Here is a 21414-nt window from a genome sequence, read left to right as displayed (position 1 = left end):
TATTTATTTGCACAATAAAAAAGTGACATAATGTTGACTAGAAAACCTACCAACACAAGAAGCTCGTTCCGAACCTTCAAAATATAGTTTAGAAATACTCGTTTTGTATACAAATTAAATCGTGTTGATCGCATGGATTCATCTACAGATGAACGTTCAAACCTTCAATAATTACTTTGTCTACTCAAACGAAAAGAGGTGAAAATAATCTCGTTTCTGGATAAACATGAAAGTGGCTTTAGTTCGAGAAGAAAGAAGGCATTCGTAGCGAGGAAATACAGAAGAAAGAACACAATAAATCAGAAATGAAGAAACTTGACGAAGTACAAGGAGCAAAAAATATTTTACAAAATGTTGTGTGCTTCACTCATGTTCAATTCAAGCTGGTAGCTTCAGCCCAATGCTCATAAGTGGCTGCAAATCTACGAAATTGACAATCTTTTGTGTCTTTATTATGTTTTGCATAAAATGTCCTCACATTCGGCGTCCACTATATAGAAATATATCGAGAAAAAGTTTCAACGGCTTAAGCCTTCCTTCCGAGTTGGGAGTTTTTGTGAACTGGTGCAATTTTTCAGTCTTCGCTTGCGTAACCGTAGCTCTAAGTACGTCTGAAAAATCAGCCTGCGATCCAATTTGATGGAGGTTTCGATTGCGAAAACCTTCATTTATTTGCTACACTGAGAAATAGTTTCAATTGGCGCCTCCAGTCCACTTTGTATCTGGATATTTTTCTTTAGTGGTTCTGTGCGAGTTAGAACCGACTTATCGGCAGCTCCAACTTTGAGGGCTTCTGAAAAATTACACTTTACTTGTTTTTGACTGAAATTTGTCCTGAATGAAGCTTGAAAAAGTGGCTTCCGCTAGGAAAAAGCTGCAATGGGTGCTTCTTTTTCGCGTTGGAATATAAACGTTTTAGCGAATCTGCGCAATTTTAGCACTGTTGTAGCAGCAGCCTCAACTTAAGTGCTTAGGAAATTCCGATTGAACCTGGAATTCACTCAGATTTATCTTGCATGAAGCCTAAGGCTCTAATTAAGCCGATAAAGAATTACAACTTGCTGCTCTTTTCCGCTTAGAAGAATTCCTGTCATAGAAATGTGCGCATTTTTTCCACTATCGCATCAGCAGCCTCAGCTTTAACTGTTTCTGAAAAATCATATTATACTCGAATTTTACTCCATTTTCACTGTGAAAAGGTCTTATATAGTTGCTCCCTCTTATAAGCAAGTTTCTACTTGTTTTTTGAATGCATTTTTGCTGTTAACGGTGTCTGAGATAGGGCGCCCGCTTACAGTGTTAAAGACAAGATTTCGTGTCCAGTTGAGTTATTAAAGCTTGATTTGCTCCGATTGTTCTTCGGTAGGACCGTTTGGAAAAAAATTCGCTGAGTTTAGCTTTATCCGACGTTACCTGTGGCCAGCCAATAATGGCGATATTTCACTCCAGCAGGAAATCGAACCCGCTAGTAAATTGTGCCGCAAATCCGCAAAATTCGGTAATAAGGCCGAGCCGGTCCAATTTACGCTTGGGAATTCGTCCAGGACGCGATCCAGGGACAGTAAAAGGGCCTGCGAACGTAAATATCCAGATTTCGTTGGCATAAATAAAATAAAATGGTGGCCATTTATCTGGGTCCCGCGGGGGTAGAGAGGCCATTAACTATTCCGATTTGCGGAAAATTGAGCAAAAAATCGTGTCGTTTGAGTTACGGCTCGGTATCATGCCGAATGCTGACACAGTTTCATGGAAATGTTGTGCAATTGATATGAAAAGTTGCTCGTTTCTGTAGGTGTCAAGCTTACAGTGAAAGCCCAGCTTGGAATCCATTAAAAACCCGCTTTGATGGCCAGCTGGCTGCAAGTGAAAAGCCACCCTTAAGAGGGTTGATTTTATTGATAAACTAAAGTGACGGGTTTTTTGCGCGCCAACGTTACGTCGCATATTTCGGCTTTTAAAATTCCGTACGGTGCCTAAACGCCCCCAAAAGACAAGTGAAACAAAATGAAATTCAATTTCCACTTAAAAGCTTTCCACTCGGAAGGGAAACCTAATTACCGGCTTAATCCTATACCTGCAAATTGCTTTTTTTCTCTTGCTCCCCGAATATAACAAGCCATTATCGCAAATGCTTCAGATCGTCCCCGGTTACTTTCAGAACGTTGTTGGCTCTTGGGGAATCGGCGTGTCGAAGTGACAAAATTTGGAAATTTGGCTTGTGGATCTCCAGGGAACCACGGAACAATGCCTTTCAACGATTCCCCGGATTAAAATCAAATTTTGAATCAATTTTCTTGGGCAAAAAGTCCCGCCTGCCAGGGATTACCTGTAGGGAACAAAAGGGGGCACAAACTGTCCCAGTTTTCGCTGTATTAATTACGTCAGCAGCAGAAATGGGGCGGCAGCAAAGGACAAAAGTCGACGACAAATTTGTTTCATTAATTTCAGCGTCTGAATGGAAATGTAATGGGATTGCGTACAAGTGGAAACATGCCGAGACGCAGCTTTTGTGACCTGACTTTCCCAAAATTTGCTTTCGGCGTTTTCCTCGTTTGAATAAAAAAATCGATTCGGCTTACTCGGACTAAGTTGCCGATTTTTTCCTCTGGAAAGGACTTTTTCCGTTCCCAGACACACCTCCCGTACGTTTTACGAGCCGGTCATAATTTTCTATTTGCTTTTAACGATCATTAGGACCCTTTTTTCGACTGAATTGGGCAAAATCGGAGCGTTGACTTTTCCAAAGCAGAAATGATGGTGGCCAAAAACAATTTTCCCCATTTTGCTGAATTATTTTGGTAACGCATTTCTGCACTTCGGGAATTTTCTTGAGATTCAACGACGCAAGAGTTAACGGTTTGTTTCATCTGGACTGAAAGAGTGTGTGATGGTAGAGCCTATTCTGATTTAAATGGTATTTTATATTATTGAAAAAACAAATTTAAATGCTAGTTTTTTAGACACCATTTTTTCCATTTAAAAAATCAGCTGAGGCGAGAAAAAATTGATGTGCCGATAATTCAACAATCATTATAAAGTAGCTTTTGCATAAAATATTTTTCTGTATCTCCTTTTACTAAGAACGTATCGGTGCAATTCGAAGTTGACAATTTTCTGATTTTCCGTTGTATCTTTTAAGTAAGCAAACATTTTCCAGTGCTGATTTTTCGCCCTTAAGTTTGACCTAAAAGGAGCATACTATTCTACTTTCTTGACTGCATTAATACCGACAAAAGTGCCAAAAATGGGACACCCTGTGCATTTTCTGCCATCAGGCAAACACTTGCAATGAAAAAGTTTCCCGGTGGCTTGTTTCAAAACCTGCTGGTTTCTAAATATATGTTTCATTCTCCAGCAATAACGAAGCTAAATGAGAGTAATTTAGTCGTTTACTGAGCAGGAAATACGGCTGCTGAATCATTTAAAAATGCTTTCTTGAACTGTTTTAGATTAAGAGTGAGTTAAGTATTTAAGAGAAAACTACTGAAAGCACAGGAATTTAGAAAAAGCACCAAGTAATCCAGACGGATTTAAAGATTTTGAGAACGTTTTATTCTTTTTATGCTACTTTTCTCTTCTGTTCACTTGCTAGGCCTCATCTTGACGGTTTACTTGCAAATCTTACTAATTAATCTACGTTTTTCTTCATGTTTCACTTTTCTTCTTGCAAACGATAAAGATTGACTTAACGAAACAGTCAGAAGCAAATTTCTAAAGCGTATGTTATATGGAGAAAACCGAAATTTTTAACGACAATAACTTGAAACAATTTTTATTTTTAAATGAGCTCTAAAAATCATGTTCTGTGTACGTAAAGATGATCTAGATCCAGATCAGAGGCAAACTCTGTATATTTTTCCTCCGAATTCTAAGCAAATAAGAAGAACGATAGGGAGAACAAGAACACTGGAATCGTATGGGCAAAATAACAAGGAAAGCGCGCAAACTTTACAGAGTCTCCCATGAGTTATGGTAAAAAATCTGGAGTCATCTAAAATGACTTCTAGGGTCAAACTACACCGATTTTTTCACAAATTAGGTGGTCAAATAATTTTTTATGGTATTTTTCAGAAGAATCAAGATCAACCTTTTTCTTTTATTTCAGATAGGGATTGAGGGGTTTTCGAGAATGGAAAGTTTAAGACCCTCGAAGCTGAGATCCACGGGATTTCTAATATTTTGTATGCACTGGCCCAATCATGCACATCTGGATGGGAAATTTTGATCGTGAAAGGAGTTTATTTAAATTCTTTGTGGTACTTGATAGAGGATTTCCGAAGTTATTTGGCGGTATTGATTAACAATGAATTATGGTGATACTAAAGTTGTTGGAGGTGAGAAGAACACTTTTGACTTGAGATGATCCGGAAGAAACGAATCGGAAATGTTGCAGGCCGTTACATTGGACCGCTTTGACCAATGAATGACCCAATAATATTTTATTAGAAAATATTTGAAGGATTTTCTGAAGGATTTGAAGATTATCTTCTACAATATCTACTAATTGGCAAAAAGGGACTATAGGTTAAGATTGTCGGTGAGATTTCCGGGAATAAAATTGTTTCGACACCGATACGATTGATCCCATAGTTTGTGCATGCTTTTCCATGTGAAATGTTGTTCATCCGAAAGCACAGGTGAAAATTAAAATCTGCCTTTCAATCCGTCTGCAGCTCATAAGTTCGCAAAATTGTATGCAGCGCTATTTATGCACAAAATAGTCATCGCTTAATTGTTGGATAAGTTTAGTTCTGTAGTGGCGAATTTTTTTCTGCAAGAGTGCAAAAGTGTATTGTGTAATTTAGTATTTTAAAACTATATAGAAAACTATGAAGAAGACTATTAAGAAGCTATAAAAAACAATAAATTTTATTGATGACGAGGAATCTGAACGAATCACCTTGCTGATGAGAATATAAAATAAATACAAAAATATGTGGTCTTGGAATAACCCCAGAAAAACTGGTCCGGAAAAAAATTTCCTGGTCGCAATAAGCAGAACGAAATGACAAAAGAATACAAAAAAGGAGGAATTCTTCGCCTGGTGAGCCACGTACAATACTAAATGTCGTTCTTGTGCGAATAACCAGAACCTAAAGAAAATTTTATATTGTTAAGTTCAATGTGCGCTCATCGACGGATCTGGCACTAGAAGAAGGAGTTTTCTAACATTCAGGTTTTGATACGGTAAGCAAGAGATATTAACAACACAAAATTTTGGTAGACCTTAAAAAGGCGTCTGAGAAACCGTCAAGATATTTAGCGCTCAACAGTCTAAGAAAACTGAGCGTGTTGGGAAAACTCTGGAGGTTACAAACCACTTTGCCATCAGACAAAGAAAAGACTCGACAATTATAAATCAATCAATGCAATCCTACACAACATAATTCCAAAACCGTTATAGGAAACACAAAAGTATTGAAAATAGATAGTAAATAACACGATATGCCGACGATACTGTCTTTATAGCAGATGCTGTTGTATTCGACAACGCCTGATGAGATTCAATGACCACGAAAAAATCTCAAATAGAGCTTGATGGTGTCTAGGATTATGGCAATAAACAAACATTGAGAATGATTTTTAAAGAAAACAGATAAGATTAATTATTTGGATTGCAATTGCAGCATCTGGAATCACTCTTAACAGGTCATGTCACTTCTGGTAGAAGCGAGAACTTCCTTCGATTAGCCTAAGAAAATTCATTGAAATTTAAAACTTTAGCTCCAAATTCGTGTTTAAACTCCGAAATGGTATATTTCCACTTGGGTCTTTTTCTTAGGACGACGTGGAGGCAGGAATCTTCACAGGCCGCTGACATGCTAGAGGACAGATGTGTTGAGTAGAAAAAAAGGCTGCAGATAATGAATCGTATACGGTAGAAGCGCGTGTTTTGAACAAAATTATCGAATTTTTACTACGTGTAGGAATTCCAGTGCTTTGGCCCATATTTTGCCTGGAAAGTTTGCTCTTTAATCGGGCATTTACAGTAGGCAATTGGTTAAAAAAATTGGGAAAATGTGCCAAGCCACAGAAAAAATTGGCTCGAGGAGATAGAAATGCTATCAATATTGGCTAGTTTCTGGCAAAGTGCTTATTTTATTTTCTTGTTATTATGAACATTTTCAGAAATGGGTTTTGCTGATTTCTACAAAATTATGGACAGGGTTGATGAATGTAGTCAACCGCTTTCATCGCATGTAAAAAAGTCGAATTTATATTTGGTATTTTTCTGAAATTAGTATTTAGTCTCGAAACGTAGCTTCAAAGAACATGAAAGACACAAATTGTCCAATAAACTGGTGCATTTTCAAAAAATGAACAGGTTTTTAAACCAGATCCATTTAATCACTTAAATTTTCAAGTTGGATCCACCAACTGAACTTCTGAGCCTTGCCACAAACGACTTTTTTCTCGTAAAGCAAATGAAGTACCTTAAGCCTATTTGCGTTAATCGCACATAAGGGAGTGAATTTTGGTTTTTCCTGACGTTGCCCAGCTAGTAAACTAGGAAGCCCTCAAGCGTAGGGCCTTTGCCGACCCTCTTTTCATGTAAAATTAAAAATTAACGTTTGTTCGTTGTTGCGTGGAAATTAATTTTTCCGTTACCCTTGTTGCCGGAAAAGTTTACGGCCCACCATTGCGATAATAAGAATATAACGATAAGGGATAAGAGGCAAACTTTCCGGGAGAATTATTGTTTGCTTTTAAGCGGAAAGATATGTTTTCGCCTACCGGCTTTTTGGAGGCCGGATCGAAGCCTCGATGCGAATTCGTAATGAAAATGGGGGTATAATAAAGAGGGCAGATTTCGTTGTTCTCAAACTTCGCATCGAGGTTTTTTGTCATATTGGGCTGTTGATCGAAAGAATCGAGCAATCGAGCAGCATTTTGCGAATTCGTATTTCCAATAGCAGCTTAAGTGCGCTTTTAGGCAACAAGGAAACCGTCCATTAATTTCTTCAGTGTGATCGAAAATTAGATATATCAAGTGGAAGTGGGGAACGTGCTTCTGGTTAAGGCCCTTAATCGAGCTCGAAGACTTTGGCAAGCAAAGTAGCAGATTTAGGGCCGATTATTACCAGCAGCATACAGCATAGTGGGCTAAATTGCCATGACTATGTGGTGACCAGCAAGCCTATAAGCAGAAAAATTCGGGGAGTTCATATGGGGGGAGTGTGAGTGTCTGATTTTTACGCTGATGCAATTCGATGAGAAAAAGTTTGAATTATTTACAACCTAGTGCTCTAAGTGAGCGAGTCTTGGTGTGCTTTTGGTCACAAACCAAGTTCTCTAAAATTGCAAAAGAAATTATGCGGCTAACAGCTAAACAGACAGCAAAAATTCCTGAATTGAGCGGAAGCATTAGGGCAAATTAAGAAACCAAACGCTCCTTGAAACTGGCTGATAATCCAATAATGGAAACGCACTATACAAATGGCATAAAGCACAAAGCTAGAAAGCGACCAAAAATTTACGATACAGGTATCAAATTCCGGAAAATTTCCGTTAAAAATAACTGATCAATAGGCGACAAAAATCCAAAGCAGAATTGTTCTAAAAGCTCTTGAAATCAGATGCAGATAATTAATAAGTTGCAATAATCGGCCAAGCAAAATATGTTTCAAGAACATTCAACGTCCTATAGTTTCCAAACACATCAGAATTACATGACCAAAAAACGTTTATAAGATTGCACTATTTTTACAAATTTGTGCATTAAAGCAATTTGGGAAAAAAGTCTTAATTAACAGAATCAAAATATTTTTAATCAATATCGCGTAGCGTTCCTTTGTGGAAGAGCCAGATGCAGAAGACTTATATGTAGGTTAAAAAATTAATAGATTTTGTATTACATATAAAAGATAAATTTTCGTTTGGTTTATGTTCGAAATAAATGTTGTTTATTCAGGGCTCAACCAAAATATATTTTTAATACTTTTTTGCTACAAGCGACGAAAATCTCCCAGTGGTACGACTTCAAATAACAATTCTTCTGATGGTGACCTCAAAACTAAAGAACAAAATATTGCTGTAGGCAAACTGCGACAAAACCCCTTTAAGTGTTTCAGCCACAATCCAACCGGAGAACAGTTGAACTTTTGGTGGAAGCTTGGACTTCAGAAGTCGACTTAACATGGAGCAATTTTTTTTTATTATGCTGTACCTATTTTATATAATGAAATCATAGCTACGACTTCAGAAAACGACTAATGAACTCTATGATCAGAACATTTTTTCAAATTTTGGTTGATGCTGTAGAGCGTGCTACATAGCTCAACAATAGCTCCTTCCGCATTTTATAACTTTGGGACCGATCGAGCTAAATTTTCTGCTTCTGCTGCGTCTTATAGAATGAAGTCATGTGTACGAACGCCAGAAAGTACGATTTTACTACTTGCTCAGGAAATTTTTGAAATTTTTTTAAATATTTTTTTGAAACGTGCTACTGAACTATCCCGATATTTAAATTCGATTGCTTTGAAACCAATGGAGCTAAAAAAAATTATGCAGCGGTATATCATAGAATGAAACCGCAGCTACGACTTCAGAAAATTAGGATCGAACTCCATGATCAGAACATTTTTGACATTTTTTCAAATTTTGGTTGATGCTCCAGAGCGCGCTATTGTACAATAGCTGCTTTCTCATTTTATAACGTTGGGACCGATCGAGCTAAACTTTCTGCTTCTGCTGCTCCTGGTAGAATAAAGTCATGTGTACGAACGCCAGAAACTACGATTTTACTACTTGCTCAGGAAATTTTTGAAATTCTTTTAATTTTTTTTTGAAACGTGCCACTGGGGCTAACAAACACACACCATTGCTGAAACCAATGGAGCTAACAATTTTGATGCAGCGTTATTTCATAGAATCAAACCACAGCTACGACTTCGGAAAATTACGAATTAACTCTGTGATCGGAAAATTTTTGACATTTTTTCAAATTTTGGTTGATGCTCTAGAGCGCGCTATTGTACAATAGCTCCTTTCGCATTTTATAACGTTGGGACCGATGGAGCTAAATTTTCTGCTTCTGCTGCTCCTTGTAGAATAACGTCATGTGTACGTACTTGCTCCGAAAATTTTTGAAATTCTTTGAAATTTGTTTTGAAATGTGCTACTGAACAATCCCGAATTTTCAATTCGATTGCTTTGAAACGGATAGAGCCAAAAGTTTTTATTCTGCTGTATTTCGGAGAATGAAACCACAGCTACTACTTGAGAAAATTTTGGATTAACTCCATGACCGGAACATATTTGAAACGAAATTTTGATTGAAATAAATTAAGTGACGATAAATTAAGACTACGTGCGCAAAAATTTATATTTTTTTTTTGAAAATTTGTTGATTCTTTCAAACGTGCTATTGAACAATACCGACTTTTAAATTCGCTTGCTTTGAAACCGATGCAGCAATTTTTTTTCTTTTGTTGCACGTTGTAGAAGAATGTAATACGTGCAAATGACGAGAGTTAAGAATTAACCCCCAATTTAAAAAAAATTTACAAATTTTCAAAATTACTTCATTCTTTCAAACGCGCTGTTGTGCAACTTCCTGCATTTCATTACTTTGAAACTTATTGAGCAAATTTTTTATCTTCACCTGCATTTTATAGAATAGGGCAGCAGATACAGCATGTCGAAAGTTTCTAGTTAAATATGTGATCAAGGAATTTTTGAGAATTTTTCAAAATAAGTTGATTTTTGGAAGCGCTCTGTTTTGTACCACTTTGTTTTCCGCAGTGGATAACTTTCGAGCAAGTAGACCCTGCACTTTTCTTATGCGTGCAATTTGCAGACTTTAGCCATTTGTATCGATTCCAGAAGTTTTTAAGTGGAGACATCCTGAACAAATTTTGGAAACGATTTATTGTTTCAACAGCCTTGACTTCCGCCTTTGATGCCAAGGTCTCTAACATTTTATGGAACAAACTCAGATTAAAACACACTTAAACTGCAATTCAATCACACCACTCCAGAAGCTGGTATAAGACAATGCAAAGAGAGAGTTCGGCACAAAAGGCGAACTCTATAAGACTCACAGGGGAAAAAATATATTTCACCCGTCAGAGCTAATATTCCCAATAGGGGTTAATTCAACACTTCAAAGGAAGCCCATGTTGAACCACCCTGTAGATCGGATAACCCAATTAGGTTATCTGGCGTGAACTGATGGCAGGATTTGCAGCCAGAGGAATCATCCATAATTCAATTGTCCCCCATCCAGCGTCTCTTTTCGAGCCCAACCGACCATGAACTAATCATTTCGAGCCTGCCAGGATTTCTTTGGCCTTTGTTCTGACTGTATCGGCTGCCAGCAGAACTTGCCCGATCCCTCCAAAGCCTCAATCTCGCCGTGAGAAAAAAACTCTATACGATTAATAGTAATGATCTTCGGAGGTAATTAGCGTTCAGGCGCATCAATTCTGGCCGGAAAATTATGGAAAACTCGATGGAAAAGGGCCCCGAGGGAACATAACAATCTAATCTGATGGTTTTTAAGGGTTGAAATCGCGGCGCTGTCCTCGCACTAAACTGAAACGTCGAAACACACTCTGCTTTCTCGGAAAAAGTGGCTCTCAGACGAGAATTTCGGGTCAATTTACGCAACCGGTGAAGCCTGTCATTTTTCATTTCGTTATCTGGGCGGAAAAAATAATGGGGCTCATTCGGACGAGGAAAGTGGGCTGCTGCGAGATTTATGCCCCAAAAGGCGACTCGGACGCATTTTTAATCGATCAGACCAAAAATGGCACAATCAAACACCGTTCGATCACCGATTAAGATACGCTTTGCGGGAGTTTTTAATTAGACAACCAAAAGTGTGTTAGATGTAAATGACGCATGGTCACATGTTGAATTGAACATTGGTGACTATTAATTAATAAACCAAGTGAATCGAGTTAAATTATCGCATTCACGGACGTGGCTGCGTGTCCTTCGAGTGCCCGATTGAAACGGAATTGGGAAAACCCGCATTTCCCGCACGCATAAATCTCTCGTCCAGAAATTGTCTTTTCCGGCCTGTTACGCGCTAAATTAATAGTGCAATGTCTGATTACCCCAAAAAACGGAGTGGTTTTACGGTGGTTTATTGCAGGTATAACGTTAATATGGAACGTGCCCACGCACGAAATTCTAGAGAGACGAGAATGTCATCAACAAGTAGATTAGAGGTTTGATTAAAATTTTAAACAAAGCTGGTTTAATTAACAGCTTACCTCGCGCGTTTGCCAAGTGGGCTGTGCCGAGCTTTCTTCGATGTCCCTGGAAAGGCTGTAAACTACTAGAGCTTAAAGCATCATCACAATTTAGAAGGATGGAAATGCGAAGTTTCATCCTGCGGTAACAGTCTTGTCATTGAGACCCTCCATTTATTAGGGCCTCAATCTAAGGGAGCTATAACAGATTTTGTTAAAATTCGCAACTCAAAGCGTTCTTTTACTCAAAACTCTCTGATTTAATTGTTTTTTTCAGATTGCAAACAGTATGTGCATCAGAGGGTTTCGACCTTTCAAATGGTTCGTTAAAATTCGCGAATTCCGCAAGCTAACGGAGCTAAAGGCGAATTTCAGACAAAATTAATCGACTTCGGTGTGCGGTTTTCAAATTTGGCGTTTGCTCAAAACCTGCTCAATTTAGCTGCGGTTTTCAATTTTGGTTGGACACGCAGAATTCTGAATTTAAAACGCTTCATCAAAATTTTCGAAGTTTTTCAAGCTAACGAAGCTACAGCAAAGCGGTTCGTTGAAAGTTTTATAAATTTGCAACTCAAAAGACTCTTTTACTTAAAACTCGCCCAATTTTGCTGTTATTTTAAATTCTTCAGCACTAACTGAACCAGAAAGTTTCGACTTTTTAAATAATCTCCAAGTATTCTCAAGATAACGGCAGCTCCGTTTTTCCAGACTTTTTAAAAATCGCAACTGAAAATCATATTTTGTTCAAAACTTACTCTATTTAAATGCGACTTTCAAATTCCAAAAGTGAGTRAATCAGAATGTTTCGGACTTACAATTTTTTTTTCAATTTAAGTGCGATTTTCTACATTTAAAAAACCAACTGTACCAGAAAGCTTCAGCATTTCAAATGTTTCTTTAAAATGTCCGAAGTTTCTCAATCCAACCGAACTATATATGGATTTATATAGAAGTTTTTAAAACTTTGCAACACAATTCAGTCGCTTACCCAAAACTCGCTGAATTTATGCGCGATTTTCAGTTTTTTTAAAGTGATTGGACCAGAAGGTGTTCGTCTTGCAATTATTTTTTCAATATTCCCGGACTTCCTCAATTTAACGGAGCCAAAGGCGGATTTATCCAGACATTTTTGAAATCTGCGACTCGGAATGCTCTTTTACTCAAAACTCGTTGAATTTAACTGCGGTTTTCAAGTTCAACCTTTTAAACGCTGGTTTATGATTTCTGCAGATCCGAACTCCAACGGAGCTGCACACGAATTATTCCAGAATTTTTTGACATTTACCACCCAAAACTCGCTCACTCTAACAGCGATTTTCAATTTTTCAAAAGTGACTGAACCTCAAGGTTTCAAGTTTTTCAATATTTCATCAATATTTCCGATGTTTCTCAAGTTAACTAATTTTACATTTTCCAAGAAGCTCAGTCAGCAACCTCAACCTAATGCAGTTACAGGCGGACTTTTGAAATTGACAACTTGCTCAATTGAACAGCGTTTTCCAAAGTTCTAAAGCTGAGTGAAACAGAAGATTTCGGCCTTCAAATGTTTCTTTRGAATTTCCGAAATCGTCATACTCASGGAGCTACAAGGCAGATTTAACCAGAATTTCTTTAAATTTGCTACTYAAAACTCAAAAGCTTTCGGACTTTGAATTCGTTCATCAAGATTTCCATAGGTTCTGGAGCTAACGAAGCTMCAGGCAGATTCATCCGAACATTTTTAAAGCTTGCAACTCAAAACAYTCTTTTACTTCAAATTCGCTSAATTTAACTGCAATGTTCAAGTTTCCAAAGCTTAGTGAATCAGATGGTTTCAGCCATTCAAATTTTTCTTYAATGTTGCAGAAATCTTCAAGTGAAGGGAGCTACAGGCGGATTTAACCAGGATTTTTTTTAATTCGCYACTCAAAACTCTCGTCCAATAAAAACTAGGTGAATCACACGGTTTCGGCATATAAATTGATTTTAGACCATTTCAGAATTGCCTCACAATCTAAGGGAGGTACAGTCGAGTACAGTTCGAAATTTCCAGAGTTCCTCAAGCTAACAGAGCGGTAGACGAATTTATGTAATATTTTTTTAAAATTTGCAATTCAAAATATTCTTTTGTTCCACAACTGAGTGAATTAAAAGGCTTGATATTTTCGCGATTTAAAAATTTCATAAACTGACTGAATCGGAAGGTTTCGGAAGCTCCAAGATTTCGTTATAATTTTGTAAATCCTGAAGTTACAGGAGCCACAGGCCAGCTTTGACCAGAATTTCTTTCAATCAAAACTCGCTGAATTTAACAGCGACTTTCAATTTCCTCAACCTAACTGCAGCAGCAAGTTTTGACCTTTCACATGCTTCTGCAGGATTCTCACAGTTTCTCAAGCTAACAAATCTATAAGACAGATTTGTCCAAAATTATTTTTTAAATTTACAACTGATGACACTCAAAGTTCGCTAAATTTAACTGCGATTTTAAATTTTTTAAAACTGTATGAAACAGAAAGTTTGCGTCTTTCGTACGTTTCTTTAATATTGCCAAAATCGTCAAGTTAACGGAGCTACAGGCGGATTTTTCAGGAATTTCTTAAAATTTGCTAGTCAAAACACTGTTTTAATCAAAACTCTCTCAATTTAACTGGAATTTTTCATTTTCAAAAACTCGCTGTATCAGAAAGTGTCGGTCTTTCAAATGCTTCTTCAAGATTCTCGCTGTTTTTCAAACTAACAAAGCTATAGTTTTCGGATTTATCCAATTTGTTTAACACTCGTAACTTATGACACGTTTCTACGCAAAACCCGCTCAATTTGACTGCGATTTTCAATTATCCAAAACTGGGTGAACCTGCAAACTTTCCGAAAATGTTCGAGCTGATGAAGCTACCGGTGGATTCATGCAAAAAATTTTAAAATTTGCAATAATTCAAAACTCTTTCAATTAAAAATCGCTCAATTTATTAAATGCTCCTCGAATATTTTCGGAGTTCCTAAAGCTAACGGAGCTGCAGGAAAATGTTTCAAGATTTTTTAAAATTTGCAACTCAAAATATGCGTCTGTTCAAAACTTGCTCAATTTAACTGCGATTTTCAAACTTCTAAAACTGTGTGAAGGAAGTGAGAAAAGAAGGATTTGGCGTTTTAAATGTTTCTTTAAAATTCCCGAAATTATCAAGCTAACGGAGCTACAGGCGGATTTGACCAGAATTTCTTCAAATTTGCGATTCAAAACTCGTTCAACTTAACTGGGATTGTTAAGTTTCCAAAGCTGAGCGAACCACAAGGTCTCGATCTTTGAAATTCTTCTGCCAGATTTGCGGAGAAAAAACGCTACTGAGAAATCCACAAGAATTTGAGGTGATAATTACAAGAAAACGCAATAAACTTGTCAACAAGACATCACCGCAAATGAGAGAAAGAAGCATCTGATAGCAAAATTGTAGTAAGGGAAAATGAACTTATTTGGCTCGTAAATTCGGTAATTTTTCGTCTTTTGGTGCGAAACAGTGATAATTGTTTAATTAAAAAACTGCTGTGCTTAGAAGGAATAATGTGAAGTGGTTTTATAGTTTCATAGCATTTTGAGTTTCAAACAAATAAGTCCTTCTTGTAAGTACTTTTATCTCAATCTGGCTCCCAAACAAAACGGGATTTATGATGACTATCGGTATTCATCAATCAATTAACGTCTTTGACACAAACCACGCACATCAAGAGCAAACTCACATCATTCCGCGATAAATAAATCGTTTTATTTCCGGACAAAATCCCGAACACCGAACAATATTTGATGCTAATAACTTTCTTGCATAAATCAGCCGCTTACGCGAAATCCATGAAGGCATAAACATAAAATATATATGCAAAATACACCTTCAGACACAATTTGAGCTTCCGTTATTTCGGTCACGTACCGCACACGGGCTGAATAAAGATACGGCTATATTAAATTCGAACATAGCAGGAACGTTTCGGGATTTTGTCAATTATTCTGTCAATTTTTTCCATCTCTTCTGTTAGTTCAGCGACGACTTGCCAAGTGCCTATCAATGGTTTTATCGGCGCCATTTCTGGAACGAGCTGCCAGTTGTTTGCCGTGATTTAAAACCGTCTTCATTTGTTCCTATCAAAAGCTACAGAGCGTTGCAGAAGGATAAACATTCCTCAAGAAAACTGGAAGGTTTTTTCAATTTATTGATAATAACAATATTTGCTCTCAGCTAGTTATTTTACATTTATTTGCAGATGGATGTTTTATGAACACAATGCAAATGCAAATAAATAAATTTCCAATTTTTGAAATAAAGGCAAAAGTTGTAATCCTAAACAATGAAAACTTTGGAAACCTGAGCGTGATGTTCGTGTACGTCCAGTTTTGAAATAACGAGTTTTGAATTAAGTTAAATAAACACATACTCTCCACACAATTCCGGTTCCTGTTCGAGATTTAGCTGGTTAAATTTCCCATTAAAATTCGATGAGTCGTTAAAATCCTCAACAAGGTACCGGTTTTGTTCAAGAAACAAGCGTATATTTTTATTGAATATCTTTTTTTTTTTGAAGATGTCCGCTGGCTAAGTTATAAATTACAAGTATATTTTTTCGTGGTTTACGCGGACCAATAATGTTTAAAGTTCTAAGTTGTTGAAGATCAATTTTACGAAAACGTATAATTTTAATTAAATATTCTCGGACGCTTAAAGATCTTCATTTGTAAGTGGTAAATTTTCTGCCCAGGTTTTGTAAATTTTCAATAAAGACTGCGGTCAAGTTTCTTTAAGCTTCTGGTTGAATGGTTGCAGTGATGTAGACTGCTGTTAAGTTATGTTTGTTTGTGGATTCGATGGTTTAAGAATGTATGGTTAAACATATTAAGTTTTTCGAATACAATTTTTGTACCAAAAATATTTGGTTGGTTTAAACAACTATTACAGGAAAAAAAATTCAGTAACTTTCAGAGGCTCTAGGCTTCTTTGGCCAGTTGATCACCAAATCTCTATTCCACATGTAGAACTGATGCGATTAAGGATTTAAGGATTATGTTTTATTAAAGTAGTTTCGTCAATTGAGGGCAAAAACACTGAGGAGTTTGAATACTAATTTTTAGGGCGTACGTACAGAAAATGTAAGTATCTTTATAAGTTTTCATACTTTAACTAATATTGACTAAATAATCACCAAGAATAAACAAATTTGATTCCAGTTTATTTAGCCAGTTATGGAGTGGCCTTTTCAATTAATAAATTTTAAATTTTCTTTAATTGTTGATGTTTTTTTAACATGTCTACATCTACAACAATCTATCAAAAAATTTGTTGTTTTTATATAATTTTTCTTATATTACTTTTCCACAGATCCTTTCCATTTGAAGACTAATTTGCCTTTGACTTGTGTTTCTGGCTTGATTCAATTACTCAACATTTACTTATTATGTTTTAGAACTTATTTTCAAAAATAATTTACGATATTTGGATCTTGAACATTTGTTCCGAAGTTTCAATTTCCATAATTCTGTATAATTTTGTACGACTTATTTTCCTTTGAACAATTCTATCTTCGTTTTCCTTGTAAGGAATGTAGAATGTTTCATACTACAAAGAGTTGAATAGTAGTCAGTAATATGTGCTTCGCTAGCAATGAATTAAATTTTTTGATAGGTATAATATTATTTCCAATGAATTTATAATCTGTACATGATTTTTTTAGCCAAAATTTCAATATACAAAAGAAATATATATTTTTGTGGTACAATGATACGATTATTATCTGCTACTGTTGTTAGCCAATGTGCAAATATTTGAAGCTTCTACAATAATTTCAACGTGTTTTTTATCAATGTTATTTACATTTTGATCCAAATATATAATAACATTTTCGTTAGAAACGTTATCAACTTTGTATGGAATCTTTATGTATAAGGCCTGGGAAAATTTACGAAATTCCACATTTAGTTGACTTTTTAATCAAGTATGCTCTCCATTGTGCGAGAACCATTAAAAACTGATTTATTTTTTTCCATATTTTTCATATGGAAACTTAATATTTGCAAGCTTTCACAAATCCTGCCCCCACAATTTCGTACACTCCTGGTCTGATTTTCCGGCCATAGTATGAACTTCTATACAAGTTTCCAGAATATTTAATAAAAGTACGCTTCCCAGCACTCATTTAAGCCGAAAAACACGAGTGAAATAAAATATTTTAAGTAACTTTGGTAGCTTTTAAGTAGCGAGTCTAGTTACATACAAAATTGTGCACGCAAGCCAGCTCTTATTATATTTATTTATACAGTAAGCCGCAAAGTTAGATCTTTTAAATGTGAATATCCAACCATACAATCGGTAAGCCGATTTTAACAATTTTTTGATCGAAGCATAGCTTTATTCTAAAAATCCGGACAAAATTATGTGCTAAAAAAGCAAAAAAATTCAAACCTGCATATTGTACAGGGTGTTTAAATCATCAAGTCACGTTTTCTCGGGCAAATCTTAAGGATTTCTGGGGGCAATATGGGGCAGCATCGAGTGAAAAAAGAATACGATTTTAAAGCATCATGTCTGAAATTTAGATGTTTATTCGTCCGTTTATTCTAAGCCGTTCGAGAGATATTAATTTTTAGATACAATTTCCTCCCGAAATTGTGGCTCTCGCTACTCTCTTAAATAAGTTTCTAACCTTTGTTTTTCTAGGAAAAATAGATTGTTGTTTTCACGCCTCAGGATATTTTTTATGCTTCTTTTCGGAATTACATAAAAAAATTTGCTTTCCTGGGAGGAGAAAGAAAGGTTTTATAAATTTATTTTGGAAAATATGACTGCTCATAAAAAATTTATAAATCTGGAATGGTTGTGGAAGTGAACTCTGCTCTCAAAGGCGTCCAGCACCAAATTATCGTTAAAGGACCTTTCTGATTTTTAGCAAATAGACGGTTTCTATTACAAGAAAGCTCAACGCAGGCGGACGGAAAGAGCCCAGATGGCAAGACAGAAAATGAGAGATTAATTTATCAGCAAAAAAGTATATTTTGTACTTTATATAAGCTGGTTAAAAAAATATTTCTGTTTGCATAACTGCGGGGTCTGAGATAAAAATGTCTTACTGTCGATTTAAAGCGAGAACGAACGTGTAATTTTCAGACTGCATGGAAAACACTTGAATCTAAAAACTGTGCAAATTTCATTTAAGTCACATCAGATGCTGATTTTTGCGATATTTTCAAATGTTTGTTTTTGTTTGTTTTGACGCACCATCCGCCTCCCACATAAAAAATTATAATTTTCGATCTGGAGCGAACTATTAAACAGGAACTCCACAGAAAACACTCGACTCGAAATGGTTTGAAAATTCCATGTAAATGGGATCCGATGCAGATTTTTGGGATCTTTGAAAATGTTGATGGTAAAATTTTTGTTTTTCGCGCAATGGCAGCCTTTCAGATCAAACTTTGTATCTCTGGACTAAGACCGAAAAAAGACTGAGCGTGAAAATTGCACGATCCATAGAAAACACTTGATTCTAAGAACTCGGAAAATTTTATTTCAATCGCAAAATATGCTAATTTTTACGATCTTTGTAAAAGTTGGCCGACTCCATGGAAAACACTTGAATCTAAAAACTGTGCAAATTTCATTTAAATCGCATCAGGTGCTGATTTTTGCGATCTTTTCAAATGTTGGGTTTTTTTTTCGTTTTGACGCACATTCCACCTCTCACATAAAAATTTCCAATTATCGATTTGGAGCAAGTAGCGTTGTGAAATGTATATTCCCAATAGAAAGGAGTTACATCTAAAAACTCTCGAAATTTTATTTAAATCGCATTGGATGCTGATTTTTGAGATTCTTGTAAATATTGGTCTAAAAATTATTCTTTAGCTTAACTGCGGCGTCTCATATAAAAATGTCTCACTCTCGATCTAGGGCGAATATCAGCGTGAAATTTACGCCCTTCACAGAAAACACTTGAGTCTAATTATTATGAAAATTCCATGTAAGTGAGATCCGACGCTGAATTTTCGGATTTTTGAAAATGTTGATCTAATATCAAGTCGGAGCCACTATTAAACAGCAAGGGGCATCTACTGATGAAGAAAAAGCGAAGAAAAAAATCAACCACATCAGCAGAAAACACTGAAAAGTGATCCACTAACAAACAATATTAACAATAAACAAGGAACTAGTTGAAGCTATAATAGAAGCCGAGCGCGTCTGAGGGAAGCAAAAATTAGGCTAAAACAGCAGCATCCAATGAAGCAAGGAAAAATACTGGAAAGTGATGGAAACAAAACAAATAAATATTAAGAGCAATTAGAAAAGATATACGAAAGCGCGAAGGGAAAAAGATTTATCTAGAAAAATCTAGAGCTTGAAAATACTGAAGATTTCCACCTCCATTGAAAGACACCCAAGCTACAAACTAACAAAGGCTTATAAGCTGTTCATTAAAAATATATATTTAGTCAAAGAGGAAGTTTCAAGTTTGGTTCTAAGGAATAAGTTCAAGTAAGGTTCTATTGCACAAAATGAGTAAAATTGAATGATATTTTTTCTATTATTTGTCTTGGGCAGTATGGAATCCCCATTTCCTATTCTCGGAATAAGAGCCAAAGAATTAAGCTACAAACTGCGAAAAAGTAAGCTAAAATCCGCTAATTAATGTAAAAATTAGAAGCCTTTGAACTTTTCCAAAAAAAAACAGGTGCTCCACTTTTTAGAAGCTCGCCGATGTTGTACACTCTCTAAATATGCGTAAGAGAAATTAGGTAAAAAGCTAAGACAAATAGCCGGAAAAAAATGGCCCTTTCAAAAACTTTTTCGAGCTAAACTAATTTCCAGCTTCCTGGCTTGTTGCTGAAGTAAAACGATCATTAACCACTACAGGCAAGTTGGAGTTAATTAAACTGAACTACTAACTCAGCAAGAGCAGTTCCGACTTTGCCATCAGACCGTCGCAACATTTGCATTTATCCGCATTGTTTCAAGATCGGCACTAATTAATAAAATGCTCAATTTCCGTGTAATTAAACTTTTAATCCGGATAAAATCCGAGGCGATTTGCTCGGCCAATTTAGGCCACATTGGTGTGATTCACTTGCGGTGGCCAAACGTAACGAATACAAAACCACTTTTCGGTTCGGTATCGGCATGTCAACGCCGAGGGCTCATTTCAACCATTAAAATCCAGATTGTTGTCATCAATTAGACGGGATTTCGGTTTTTAATCCGGTCGGGATCGACTCGAAAACTGTCACTCAGCTTCAACCCTTTTCAGCAAAGTTTCACTGAAACCGAAAATTTTGCCCGCCGGCATTTGCAGTCTTCAGCCATTCTCATTAAATTCGGATTTGGATCGTTGCGAATCGGACTTTGTGTAGTGGATGAGTGGCCAAATTAACCAATCGAGATAAGTTTAACGAGGTTTTCACCAGAAGCGAGCTTTTAGGATTCCTTCTTAGATTCTAAGACAATCTTGTTAGAAAGTCACTTATTTAAAGAGAGATATTTGCGAGCTAAATTTCATTTTAACATTTTGTGGAACTTTTCTGGATGTTTCCCGCGTTTCTATCGTATATAACATAAACTAGATCAATTGAGGCTGTTATTTACTCACCCTTTTTATAGCGCCATCCGGACTGGTTTGGTTGATTCAGAATCTGGAACAATAAATTATTTATTACATTCATTTTCCCATTTCAATTTGCATCGAAAGTATGTTTAAAATCTCCATGTGCCAGAAAGCAGACGAGAACAAAACAGCAAACTTAGAGGAATCAATTGATTACAAATTAATTGATTGGATTGATCTGGAAGATAAACCACAAGAACTCCAATTTGGCACTGAAAAAAGATGATCGATCGTGTGAAATTGATGATGAAACTAATGCGAGAAAATGTGTACAACTCCAAATTAAATTTAGACAAATTAGTGCAGAAATCTAGGGCAGCAAGGATATTCAGTAAGAGAACAAAATCCGAACGAAAAACGCTGGTAAATTTACCGACAAAAATTCCAGAATTGGAAAACAGCCAGAGTCTATAACACAATTAATTCAACCACTATAATCACTTTAAGGTCATGCTTCTGCACAATGTGTCAGGGTCATTTTTTCCAGCTATTTGTCTTAAGTTTTTACCTAATTTCTCTTACGCCTATTTAGAAAGTGTACAACATCGGCGAGCTTCTAAAAAGTGGAGCACCTGTTTTTTTTTGGAAAAGTTCAAAG

At 36.2% G+C, this 21414-nt stretch overlaps 1 protein-coding gene across 1 annotated transcript in view; it reads right to left on the bottom strand.

Moving 5' to 3' along the window:
- Positions 1–20844, bottom strand: part of LOC109535267 (neuroligin-4, X-linked) — a gene marked incomplete at its 5' end in the record, with an annotated part of 206712 nt that extends 185868 nt beyond the window's left edge. Inside the window, 1 exon segment of the mRNA XM_019901156.2 lies at positions 20802–20844.
- Positions 20845–21414: the final 570 nt, after the last annotated feature.

This window comes from Dendroctonus ponderosae, unplaced genomic scaffold (genome assembly GCF_020466585.1).
Source record: "Dendroctonus ponderosae isolate FM_Combo_2020 unplaced genomic scaffold, Dpon_F_20191213v2 Dpon_F_20191213_10, whole genome shotgun sequence".
In the NCBI taxonomy this organism is placed as follows: Eukaryota; Metazoa; Arthropoda; class Insecta; order Coleoptera; family Curculionidae; genus Dendroctonus; species Dendroctonus ponderosae.
The sequence above is the reverse complement of the archived record's forward strand: the minus strand, read 5'-3'. Positions and strand labels throughout refer to the sequence as shown.